Raw genomic sequence first — 13,948 nt, 5'->3', positions numbered from 1 at the left:
TGTTCTCCTGGGTCTGCTCACTTCACTCTACATTGCTTCACACTTCCTCTAAAGCTGTCTGTTTCATCATTTCTTATGATACAAGAATATAATTATAACATATATAAAAATTCAATTATTTCAAAATTCATCTGACCATTCTACAACACATGGGTGCCTACTTAGTTTTCTGTTCCTGCCATAATGAAAACAGATGCTATAAATATTTTTGTGCATAAGGATCCTTGAAATAGATCATTCCTGTTGTCTTTCAAGTACTCAAGTAATTTTGACATATGCTTGGATATACTTTACTTATAGAGAGATTTTAAGGCAATATTTTGATTTATCAAATCAAATGTTAAAATCAACAAATAATCATCAAAGACAGATTCTGCATTCTCTTTATCCCTTCATAAGTTGGGTATGAGGTTTGCTTGCAAAAGCTTGTCTATTTCTACATATTACCTTTCATGAGTATATAAATAGTTCATATGGATGAGACTCCTTATTCACTCTTTTTATATAGGACTGAGACCTGAGATTCCCCCTCATCTCTGGTATGATTTTCTGCTTCAGAAAACGAATCCTTCAAAATCTTAACAATTGTGCTACTTTTTTGGCAAAGTTATTCTGTATGGATACTTTGTCTAGTCTTGCTGCTTTTTCAATTTAAATTCTGCTCTGTGCTTCTTCTATTTCTCATATAAGCATACCTGAGACTGAGGTGGAAGTCTAAGTGGAGCAATTCCATCGCCTTTGCTAGTAGAAAGTTTTTATCGTAAAATCCTTTGCAAAACTTTTCAAAATTTCCCTGCTTTCCTCCTTTCAGTTTCATCCGAAAGTGCACTCAAGATCTCTTTTCCCTCTTTAAGAAAAGGAACTCACATTTAGAATACCAACAGTTTTGTTCATGATTATAGATACTCTAAAAACTTGCATGGCACATTCTGCCTTCTTTTCCACCAACACTGGAGAAGGAAGAAGGCCAAACCCAGCTAAAGTTGATTTTCTACTTCTCTTAGTTTCACGAGTCTCTACAATTAAAGAATTCATGCTGAAATGTGTCCGGGCAATGAACCTCTTCACTTCTGATGAATCTGGAACTCGACCTTATGTTTCCAGGACCATGCTTGATGTCTTTCCAGATTAATAAAACTTAATAGAGATTTCACTTTGATTACAGAACTTTTGAGACAGTCAGTTCTTCAAGGACCTGAATAATCAGAGTAGGACTTTGTGTGTAAGAGTAGGGGACATCTAAGCATAGCTTATTTTATTACCAAAGATGACATTTCATAAAATAACTGCTGCAGTCAAGCTAACAAGAGAAAAAAATCTCCTTATGTTGATTTTAACAAGACTTATGATGTGTTGAAAGCCTTTATTAATTTTCTATCTTAAATGAGTACACACAAAATAGAAAAAAACACAAACAGTTCTAGCAATAATTTACATAAAGATGAAACCAAAACCTAACTCGAGAAAGAATTTTCAAAGGTGACAAAAAATATTATCTGCTCCGATCAAATGGCATAAAGTTGGCCACCAGTTGACTTGGAAAAACCAGTGTTTGTGGGTAACAGATATTCAGCTACCTGCTAATAATTATTTTTGGAATAGAATCATTTTACTTAATAAGAGTATCTGAAAATGTCAGAGATGATTACAAACTGGCACAGCTCACCTCAACAGGAGGCTGAACCATGAGCTTCCTATTGTTAGAGAATATTAGAAGCAATTGTTTTTAGCACTGTGCTGAACATTTATACTAATATGTTATTGAACCAAATCTACTTACACATAATTATCTAACTAGGTCAAGTAAATATAAAAAAAAGATAATTGTTTAAAATGAAGGGAAATCATGTAAATATCTCCTTAGTTTATTAAACTAAATAAATTTCTTGAGTGTATGATTACAAAGTAAATGCCTATTCTGGACATTATTTTTCTTTTAAAGAGGGAAATGTACTGAATTTTTTTTATTGACACAAGGAGAAAATGTAAAGGGAAATGTAATGGACGAATTTCTATACATAACATAGATAAAGATTATTGGGTGTACATTTTCATATCTATTGTACAAAAAAAGCAACAAGGCAGTGTTTGTTCCCATTTCCATGGCATAGAATTTTTAAAAAAAAAAATTAGCTTCATTTATTTCTGTCCATCTGTTTCCCCCCAAAAAGTGGGTGTTAATATAGTTATGTGTTAAAATATATCTTTATAGTTTTCATAGCAGAGTAACTTTCAATATCGCTACTATTTTATTGGGTGTGTTTGGGTCCAAATTATGCAGATACAATTTCATGTTATGTCTTCCCTAATCGTCCATTCCCATCACACTGGGGTACATAGTTGAGCACGTATGGGCACACATACACATAAAATATCTTTAAAATGTAACTGATATGCCTAGAATTCAGATCATTACAATTCCTAGTTAAATTACTTAAAGAACTATAATATGAATAAAACATTTAGTACAATCTTCTAGGTGGCTTGGCGTATAATTTAGAGGGTCCAATAGTATGAAGTATTCTATTATTGACATGGTGAAGACAGTTTATATTTACAAGCTTTTTCTTGCACTACTACATACCTTATGCAGGTATCCACTCACCCAAAACCTGCCTTCATATGAAGAAATGTTACTATCTTTCATCCTAATTACTGCATATGCCTCAACATATCCTTAATGACATTATGATTGAGTTGTTTAATATTTCATTGCAATCACTAGCTACATAAAACTTAGTACCATAGCACTTTTTGTTTCATTAAAATTTATTTTAATTTCAAAAGGAGTTAATTTTAACATGTTGATAAAATATTAAAATATGAGCTTTTTGGCATAATGCTCATAATATTTCAAAGGAGAACATAAAGTAGAAATTATTATTTTTTTAAATCCAGATAACTCACAATGAACTCTGGAAAAGAAAGTAGTACTGCTACTTGTATTATAGATTTTGACTCTATTATATTATTATTTCAATTTCTAGGAATTCAAAGGAACAATGGATTCTTAAAGGATATGAATGTAACAAAATAGTATATAGGAAAAATACTATAGAATCAAATAAATACATAACTAATCAAGGTGGGGGTAAACATAGATCATTCAGTTTTAAAACATATTGCTTTCTGCCTTCAATATTCTTGAGATCAGAGACTATATCCAAAAGTACTTTAGTTCTTTTAGCTCTGGAACCACAATCAAATAAATTCTGCTACTAAAAAAAAATTGTGTCAATCCATCCTTCTATGGTTCTACTCACCATCTTGTGACTTCCCAAACCGAAACACCCTAGCTACCATTCCCCTGTATATGTTCTCTCCCACTATTAAATATGGTAGTTGTTGTCCTTCATTCTCAAAGAGGACCAAAGTAACATCACCACGATAAAGTGAAATTTCAGTGTGTCCGACTGTGGCTGATCAGACCAATACAAGCTTGGAATGCTCTACCACAGGTTGGGCACAGAGAGTCCATGTGAATATTTGGGGTGGATACCCCAAACTTGTGCGTCCTATGTTTACTTTGTGCTGTCTCAATTCTGCTTTGCTCATAGAGCATAGCACCTTTTCTGATATGGACATGCCACGCTGAGCAGTCCTGTGCCAGTTTCTCCCATGTTGCACAGTCAAATCCAAAGTTCTTGAGAGAGACCTTGACAGTGTCCTTGTATCTGCCCCATGTGAATTCTCCATAAAATAGTCTTTTTGGCAAGCATACATTTTGCATTTGAACAATGTGGCCAGCCCATCAGAGTTGCATTCTCTGAAGCATAGTTTTAATACTTGGAAGTTGCACTAACACTCCCTCCACTTTGGTCTTGGTTTGTAGTCTTTTCAAATTGAAGAACTTACCATCAGTAAGGTGGTTGACCTTGATGCCATATTCATCCTCATTGAAAGCATTTGACAACATAGTTGAAAACATCATACTAAAAAACATGGAAGCTAGCACATAGACCTCTTTCACTCCACTGGTGACTGGGAAAGCACAAGAACATTGTCCACTATCTAGAACCCAGGTAAATATGCCATCATGAAATTGACGTATAATATTGATGAACTTCTCTGGGCAACCAAATTTTGACATAATTTCCCATAAACCATCATGACTAACAGTGTTAAAGGCTTTGGTCAGATCTACAAACGTTGTGTACAGACCTCTGTTCTGCTCCTGGCATTTCTCCTGGAGTTGTTGGCCAGCAAACACCATTGATTTCACACACACATACATACAATTCATACACATATATACATGTGTATGCATGTGCGAATGTGTGAATGTGTGTGTGTGTGTGCGTGTGTGTGTGTGTGTGTGTGTGTATTTCAGCCTAGGTTTTGAGAGGAAAAAGTTTGGGAGGAAAGTCACTGGTACTTTGTTTCCTGAATCTAATTACTGACTATGCTGGGACACTGAGCTTGTAACAGACATAGTTTAAACCCTGGACTAAAAGACATATGGTAAAGTCCATTCTACATCTTACGGAGGAAAGACTAAAGACTCAATCCACCTGGCAAAGGATAGTTCTTGATTGATAACATTTTATCATCTTGTCAGTGAAGCAACAATGACAAAGACAAGAATTGGCTTTGGGAACAGTAGCATACTACCACATAGACACCTTGTGAGACAAACAGGGAGGAATGCAATGCCTATACACTGGGAGAGACCACATACCTTGTAGAGGCTGCACACTTCCTATTATAAGGAATAAGGAGCAATACCTCTGGGAATAACTTCCAATAAGAAGCAATGCCTCTGAGAATAGCTTCATGATATCACCAAAATAAATCAGTAGCTATTCCAAGTCAGAGGCTTAAAATGTGATCCACATTGGTATACTCGGTATTCTCTTTTGTGTGCCTACTCTTTCCCTTAATGGTATGTGTAGTTATGAGAGAATGTGTTCTTACTTTATGGGGAAAATGTTTAGTTACATATTTCAAAAATATGAAATGACTGATGACAATTTTCTGGGCAGCTAAATGGTACAATGGATAGAGTGCCAGTCCTGGGGTTAGAAGAATCTGAGTTCAAATTCAGCCTCAGACAGTATTTGTGTGGATATGGGCAAGTCATTTAACACTGTTTGCCCCACTTCCTTCATCTGTAAAATCAGGAGAAGGTAATAGCAAACCACTTCCATATATCTGTCAAGAAAAGACCAAATGAGGTCACAAAGAGTTGGACATAACTGAACTGCTAAATAACAACATGCATTCTTATTGGGATTTTGATCAACAACAAACAGCTCAATAATTTCCAACTCATCTCCCTTCTGATGCATTAGGGACATTTTGGAAATACTAGAGGATTGTTTTCAACCCTGTCCTGAGCTAAGCTTACATGTTATTTAAATGGAGCATATCTAATTTCATCATAACCAAGGACAGAGTTTTAACTTTGCCTTTGAAACTCAAATGACAGCCATGTTAAGAATCTCTAGGAAGGACAATTGCTGTTTGTTTTCTCTTTCTTCGCTCCAGGCATATAATCAATCAAGGATATGCAATGTTTAGTTCCAGGGTAGCATTTCAGGCTATGCACAATCAGTTCTATTCCAATGCACAAAATATTCCTTGGCCTGTGGGATATGCAGACAAATGAATACATCAGATCACGGTAAAAAAAATCTTTACAATATCTGACTTAATCTTGTAAACTGTTCTCTAGACAATAAAAAACAGCCCAAACAACTTGAAAATTTATTAGGTATATTCCAATAAAGTATAAAGTGCCATACTGTTTTTACATAAAGGTAACTTCATAAAATTAAAATTAAGAAAGTGAAAAAATGGCAGTTTTTTGAGGAATGTGTATTAAGAAATAGTTTTTTTTTTTAATGAAGGAAAACTTTTTAAAGGTATGTCTTTTAATATGGTCATACAAATGTGCTATGTAAAGCACAAATTGCTGAAGCTATTAAATCTAGCTTTATTAAATGAGTAGACAGAGCTCAAAAAAGATAAAAACTGAACTGTAATTAAGTTGATCGAATAATTCTTTTTCCTTTATCTATTGAGTGTAACTTTAACTATAATCTTAGAGCAGCCTCTAATATATTACTCTTAACCTTTCTAAAGAATTTTTGTGGGTAAAATTAATAACTGAAAAAAATTCAGATTATAAAGGGTTAATAAGAGGGGAAAAAAGTGGTAAGTGGTAGCATCTACTGTAGATGACATTTTCAAGGAGTTTAGCCAGAAAAGGCAAAGGGCATATAATTCCACAGTTAGTAGAGATGGAAGGATTAAGTTTTTGTTTGCTTGTTTTCTGGGATTGGGGAGACATAGGCAGGTTTGAAGATAGTAGGGAATGAGTCAGTAGACAGAGAAAAACTGAAAATAAATGAGAGTGGTGATGACAGAGAAGGCAATCTGTTGGAGGAGATTGGATAGAGTAGGATCACATAAAAAAAATTAGCCTTGGTGAGGATTAAGGTAATTGAAACCACAGTGAAGGAAGAGAAATTGGCAAATCTCATCTGAGTGATTGATAAGTCAGAGGAGAGAAAAGAAAGCTCACAGCCAATGACATCAAATGTTTTTTCTGTAAAATATCAGGTAAAAGGGGGCGGAGCCAAGATGGCGGAGTAGAAAGACGCACATACACATAGCTCCGAACCCACAACACACAGATCGGCTACAGGCGAGCAACTCACGGTGAATTCTGCACCCAGAGGCCACGGAATATTGGAGCGAGGGAGATTTCTGTTCCGGAGAGACCTGCAAACCTCTCGCAGGGGGTCCTTCGCACTGCGAACTGGGCGCTGGGACTGGGAGCAGAGGGCAGCCCTGTAGCGGCTGCGGCACCTAGAGGAAAAGATCTGAGCGGGCTTCGGGGATGGGATCTCCAGTGGCCACGCAGGTCCCTCTACCCACAGAGGGACCTGCAAACCTCTCGCAAAAGGTCCGTCGCACTGCAGACACGGAGCCCAGCCCAGCCCAGACCTGCTGCGGCCACAGCACCAAGAGAAACAGACCCGAGCAGGCTTCAGGGACGGGATCTCCAGCGGCCGCACAAGTCCCTCTGCCCACAGGTGACGGGGGTCAGTGAGAGAGTCTCGTTGGTGGGTCGAGAGGGGAGTGGGGTGCCCCCATGATTCGGGCCCCCCCCGGAGGTAGAAGCTGAGAGGTGGCTGCAGACAGGGGCTCCCCAAGTGGGCGGGAGCCTGGATCCATTGTGGAAAGTCTGTGCATAAACCCCCTGAGGAAACTGAGCCTGAGAGGCGGCCCTGCCCAAACCTGACCACCTGAACTTAATTCTCACACTGAATAGCAGCCCTGCCCCCGCCAAAAGCCCTAAGGCAGCAAGCAGCATTTGAATCTCAGTCCCCAAACGCTGGCTGGGAGGACCAGGAGGCAAGGAGAGTGTGAGGAGAATATTCAGAGGTCAAGTCACTGGCTCGGGAAAATGCCCAGAAAAGGGAAAAGAAATAAGACTATTGAAGGCTACTTTCTTGGAGAACAGACATTTCCTCCCTTCCTTTCTGATGAGGAAGAACAATGCTTACCATCAGGCAAAGACACAGAAATCAAAGCTTCTGTGTCCCAGCCCACCCAATGGGCTCAGGCCATGGAAGAGCTCAAAAAGAATTTTGAAAATCAAGTTAGAAAGGTGGAGGAAAAACTGGGAAGAGAAATGAGAGAGATGAAAGAAAAGCATGAAAAGCAGATCAGCTCCCTGCTAAAGGAGACCCAAAAAAATGTTGAAGAAATTAACACCTTGAGAACTAGCCTAACTCAATTGGCAAAAGAGGTTCAAAAAGCCAATGAGGAGAAGAATGCTTTCAAAAGCAGAATTAGCCAAATGGAAAAGGAGATTCAAAAGCTCATTGAAGAAAATAGTTCTTTCAAAACTAGAATGGCACAGATGGACGCTAAGGACTTTGTGAGAAAGCAAGATATCACAGAACATAGCGAGAAGATTGGAAAAATGGAAGATAATGTGAAATATCTCATTGGAAAAACAACTGACCTGGAAAATAGATTCAGGAGAGACAATGTAAAAATTTTGGGACTAACTGAAAACCATGATCAAAAGAAGAGCCTAGACATCATCTTCCATGAAATTATCAAGGAAAATTGCCCTGAGATTCTAGAACCAGAGGGCAAAATAAATATTCAAGGAATCCACAGAACACCGCATGAAAGAGATCCAAAAAGAGAAACTCCTAGGAACATTGTGGCCAAATTCCAGAATTCCCAGGTGAAGGAGAAAATATTGCAAGCAGCTGGAAAGAAACAATTCAAGTATTTTGGAAATACAATCAGGATAACACAAGATCTAGCAGCCTCTACATTAAGGGATCGAAGGGCATGGAATAGGATATTCCAGAAGTCAAAGGAACTAGGACTAAATCCAAGAATCACCTACCCAGCAAAACTGAGTATAATACTTCAGGAGAAAAATTGGTCTTTCAATGAAATAGAGGATTTTCAAATTTTCTTGATGAAAAGACCAGAGCTGAAAAGAAAATTTGACTTTCAAACACAAGAATGAAGAGAAGCATGAAAAGGTGAACAGCAAAGAGAAGTCATAAGGGACTTACTAAAGTTGAACTGTTTACATTCCTACATGGAAAGACAATATTTGTAACTCTTGAAACATTTCAGTATCTGGGTACTGGGTGGGATTACACACATACACATGCACACACGCATACATACACAGAGACAGAGTGCACATAGTGAATTGAAGAAGATGGGATCATATCTTAAAAAAAAATGAAATCAAGCAGTGAGAGAGAAATATTGGGAGGAGAAAAGGAGAAATTGAATGGGGCAAATTATCTCTCATAAAAGAGGCAAGCAAAAGACTCATTAGTGGAGGGATAAAGAGGGGAGGTGAGAGAAAAACATGAGGTCTACTCTCATCACATTCCACTAAAGGAAAGAATAAAATGCACACTCATTTTGATAGGAAAACCTATCTCACAATACAGGAGAGTGGGGGACAAGGGCACAAGCAGGGTGGGGGGGATGATGGAGGGGAGGGCATGGGGAGGAGAATGCAATCCGAGGTCGACACTCATGAGGAGGGAAAGGATCATAAGAGAATAGAAGTAATGGGGGACAGGATAGGATGGAGGGAAATATAGTTAGTCCTATACAACACAACTATTATGGAAATCATTTGCAAAACTACACAGATTTGGCCAATATTGAATTGCTTGCTTTCCAAAGGGAAGGGGTGGAGAGGGAGGGAGCTAAAGAAGTTGAAACTCAAAGTGTTAGGATCAACTGTAATGTTCTTACCACTAGGAAATAAGAAATACAGGTTAAGGGGTAAAGAAAGCTATCTGGCCCTACAGGACAAAAGAGAAGACGGAGACAAGGACAGAGAGGGATGATAGAAGAGAGAGCAGATTGGTCACAGGGGCAATTAGAATGCTTGGGACTGGGGGGGGGGGGGGTAGGGGATAAAAGGGGAGAAAATTTGTAACCCAAAATGTTGTGAAAATAAATGTTAAAAGTTAAATAAAAAAAAATATATCAGGTAAAATTCTCAGCTAAGAGGGTAGAGGGAAGGAAAGCCATTAGAGGCTTGAGGAGGGAGGAAGAAAATTGGAAGAGCCAAACTATGGAGTGTACATCAGTGAGTTGATGAAAAAAAGATATAGTAGGACTTCTTAGTGGCAGTGAGGGCCCACTTGATGTTATACAACATAAATTTGTAATGGACCCAGTCAGAATAGTTGAATGCTTTTTTCCTTGTTCAAGAGGACCTGTGTATGAGTGAAAGTGATTAGTAGTGGTTGTGATCCAAGGCTGAGTCTTGACTGGACATAATTGGTGATATGCTAAGGGCACTAGAAACTTAAGATAAGGCAATGAAAAGTTTATTTTATTTTTACCAAGGGTTCAAGAAGACAAGAAGAGGAGAGAGTGACTATTGCAAGGAAGGTCTAAGAGAGAATTGAGGGGTCAAAGAATTAGAGTTTATAGTACTGAAAAAGTGGAGAGTTTTTTAAGAGAAGACAGGAAGAGGTGAAAAGTCAATAGATTATGGTCAAATAGGGGAATGTGAAAAGTAATTTGCTCCTCAAAATGGTTTATAATGTGATCTCTTATATCCAGATCATGTATCCATTTGGAACATATTTTGGTAGATAGTGTGAGATTTTGCCAGATTTTATAAGAATTTTGGCAAGAATTGTACCCAGTTTTCCCAGAGTGTTTTCTCCAATCATGAGTCTTTCACTCAGTAATTGGGGTATTTGGTTTCTCAAAGACTGTGATTCTGTGTTTTTCCTTCCACATGTTTTGCATCTAATCTCTTCCATTGATAGACTTCTCCTTAAAAAAATGTATAAAGTCATTTTGATGTCTACTACTTTATAACACACTGTGAGATCAGATACTAATAGACCTCCACCCTTCCCACTTTTTTTCATTATTAACCTTGAGATTATATAGGTAGCATTTCTAAACAGTAGTGATGATGAGCATCATTGCTTTACATTTGATCTTACTGGAAAAGCCTTTAACTTTTCTCCATTCCATATAATGTTTATTTGGGCAGAGAGGTGTTAAATAAATACAAATAATTATATGACACATTTATTCTTATAATTTCTAGAGTTTTAATATAAATGTTGATTTTATAAAAAGCCGTTTCAACATCTATTTATATAATTATGACATTTTATTGTTTATACTGACATGATTTCATATTTTTCATACTCCTTAAGTTGAACCAATCTTGTATTCTTGGTATAAACCCAACCTGGTCAGAGTGTATAGTCTTTCTAATATGTTGTGATAGCCTACTTGTTAATATTTTAATTTAACTTTTTTTTCAGTGTTCATTGGGGGTAGTACTGTATAGTTTTCCTTCTCTGTTATTTCTCTAGTTTACACACCAAAACCATATTTTTATCATAGAAAGAGATTAGAAGAGTACTTTAGTTTCTTGTTATTGAAAAGAGTTATGAAATATTGGAATTATACTTTGACAATTTAATGGAATTGACTTGTGAATCCATTTCTCTTGTCCTGGAGTTCCCCACTCCCACACTTAGGGAGTTTATTGTGGCATACATATGTGTGTGTGTGTGTGTGTGTGTGTGTGTGTGTATGTGTGTGTGTATTTAATTGTATCTCATCTTCCTTTATCTGATTCAGATGAAAGTGGGTCTCCTGGAATGCTGATTTCCCCCAACATCCCTTAAACTCCATAGCTCATCTTAAGCAATTTTGCTACAGTCATTTCTCTCTCATTTCTTCCTTTTTTTACCATCTTAGTCCCCTGTCCTTCCTATTTTTGTTTTTTCATAAGATCCTTGGGACTAAACAAAACCACCTACAGACCATTTGTTATTTTAACTTTTCCTTATGACCCTCAAAAATATTAGAGTTCTGAGTAGATATGTTTCTTTTCCTCTATTAATGTGCAAATTCATTCCTAAATATGTCCCCTTCAGTTATACAACTAGATATGATGGGGTAAAGGCTCTACTTGATCTGGCATTCACCTAAGGCTATAAGCTCTTCCTTATTGCTATGTCCAAATCTCAGTTACCTTTCACCTAGCCTAGGTTTTGCCTAAAATTTTCCGTTAAGTCCAGATTCCCTCTGGCTACCTACCACCCTTGATCCTATCCAAATCCCATTCTCTTGGTTCCTGGTGTCCAACCTTTAGTCATCCCAGTGCCATCTAGATCCTCCCTATATCCCCCTTTCCTCCCATCACCACAGCCTACTTGGCCAACTCTAGATCCCTCCCACAGTCTTTCTGTATATAAGATCCATTAGTTTCCATGAAGGTGCTTAGATTAAATCTGGACTGCTTGCATTAGTGATACAAATGTTCAGATTCCTTAAGACTATCCAATATGACAGATCTTTAATAAACCTTGGATTTCTTTGGCTGAAAGAAGGCTCAAGTCAAATTCATTCAGGCAGGACTCACTTGTTACTATTTTGGGGTCCCAGCACCTCTAAACCTCAATAGATGTACCTTTCTAAACTTTTCTTTACCCCAGCATTTCTATTTCAAAACGTCTATTAGTTCCATATTCCAAGATCTCATCAATAGAGATAAGGGCTAAAACGTTTATAATCCTCATTTTCACTTCTGAGTACTGGACTGCCCCTTTTTGTTTCTCATGGTATTTTTTTCTTTCACCTTGAAGCTTAGGATTTTGACTATGATTTTCTCAGGAGTTTTCATTTGGAGGATTTTTCTGGAGCAGATCAGGGGAATGTTTCTGTTTTCACTTGATCCTCTGGTTCCAAGAATTCTAGGTAATATTCATTGATACTTCCTGAAATGTAATTTCCAGACATTTTTCTAATCACATTTTTCAAAGAATTTGATAATTCTTAGATTTTTATTCTTGACCATTTTTTCATGTGAGTTGTATCTGATATTATATTTCTTCTTTAATTTCAGGTAGATTTGTTTTTTGACATTCCATTATGTGTTCTTAAATCATTATTTTGTCCAGTCCATTCTAATTTACAGAGAACATTCAGTTCTTGAATGAGGTTTTCAATTGTCTGTTCTATGGTATCAATTTTCTGTGTCATCCTTTCCTCTCCAGCTTTTTGACACTGTGTTTTTACTTTCATTTCCTCTAGGTATTTCCACAGTCTCTAAGATCAGGACTTTTTTTCTTGTAAGCTTTCCTTGGACTTCAAGGTTCAGTATCCTCTTTTGGTTTTGCCCTTCTGGCTATCCATTTATTCAAGGTATTTCCTTATGGTATTAAGTTTTCCTTAGATTGCTCATGGTACAATCTCCTCTTGTGTCAAGCTCTAAATTGGAATGGTATAGGCCAGGGGTGGGGAACCTGTGGCCCAAAAGTCACATGGGACCCTCTAGGGCCTCACAGATCCCTTAATAAAAGGATTTGTTCTATAAAATTTGGATTCAGTCAAAAGGTTACACCTGAGGACTTGGAAGGCCACCGTTTCCCCATTCCTGGCTAGGCGCATTATGCCTGGTCTTGTGTATAGTAGTCGACACTAGATCCTTCCTTCAAGGAATTTTAGGACTGTTCTAGTATTGTGCTCTACCTCTACAAGAGGTTCACTCTTGTCTCAGGGCTTTGGACCTCATTGCTGTACACCCAGACTGGTATCCTGCTCCTCTGGTGATGATGGCTTTATCAAAGGTCCCTCCACAGGCTTGACACAACGCTCAGATTTTGTCTTTCTTAAATAGCTTTTCTGGAATTTCTGGTTCTTAGAATTTGCCTAGAATTCCCTGCTATTTTTCTCTCACTCTGATAGTCTAGGAGTGGGTTGGATCTATTAGGATATGGCTCTTCAGTTTCTGTTTGTAGGAGTGCTTTGTTGGACCCACTAAGTATGCCTCAAACTGCTTCCTACTAAACTAGTCTTTGTCAGTCAGCCAAGGGTTTGGGGAAAGTGCTGGTTGGACTGCAGTGCTCACTGGCTAGGACAACACACCTTGTCCAAGGAAGCACTCCCCTCCCTGGAATCCAAAGAATGCCTCAAAGTCACATTCTAGCAACCACAGGCTTTGGCCTTGTCTGGGCTTGGCCACTATGGAGCTCACACTGGAAGTGCTGGGATTTTCCAGAAGGTATAAAAGCAGCTCCCTGCATCCTGCCTTGCCTTGGCTCTTGACCTGATTTAGCTTTACCTTCTCAGGATCTCCACAGGACTCCAGGGGTCCCTTGGTATATACTTGGTTAGGGTGGAGGAGTCAGGAAGTTATTCTTTCTATCACCTAGCAGAGTATTTCCTTTCTATTCCCAGATAGAATGTTTAGGGATCTCCTGGTTCCTATCATATGTCCATCTTCCCTCTCATTACTTAAAAAAAAACCCATGGAATATTTGTTAAAAAATTGTTTCATTTAATTTTCTTTTTAGGAATTAGCATCAAAATTTCTATACATTCCACATTTTCCTTTTAAAGGGACTCAAAAAGATATTTTCAGGAAATTTCTTTTAAAACCAACTCTACATAAGTA

At 37.7% G+C, this 13,948-nt stretch overlaps 1 protein-coding gene across 3 annotated transcripts in view; it reads right to left on the bottom strand.

Annotated features, from left to right (window-relative positions):
• GRID2 (glutamate ionotropic receptor delta type subunit 2) overlaps positions 1-13,948 on the bottom strand; it is a 1,741,897-nt gene that overhangs the window by 804,025 nt on the left and 923,924 nt on the right. The gene's annotated exons all lie outside the window — the stretch shown is intronic.

Source organism: Notamacropus eugenii, chromosome 7 (assembly GCF_028372415.1).
Source record: "Notamacropus eugenii isolate mMacEug1 chromosome 7, mMacEug1.pri_v2, whole genome shotgun sequence".
Lineage (NCBI taxonomy): Eukaryota > Metazoa > Chordata > Mammalia > Diprotodontia > Macropodidae > Notamacropus > Notamacropus eugenii.
This window is presented reverse-complemented; position numbering and strand designations above follow the sequence as displayed.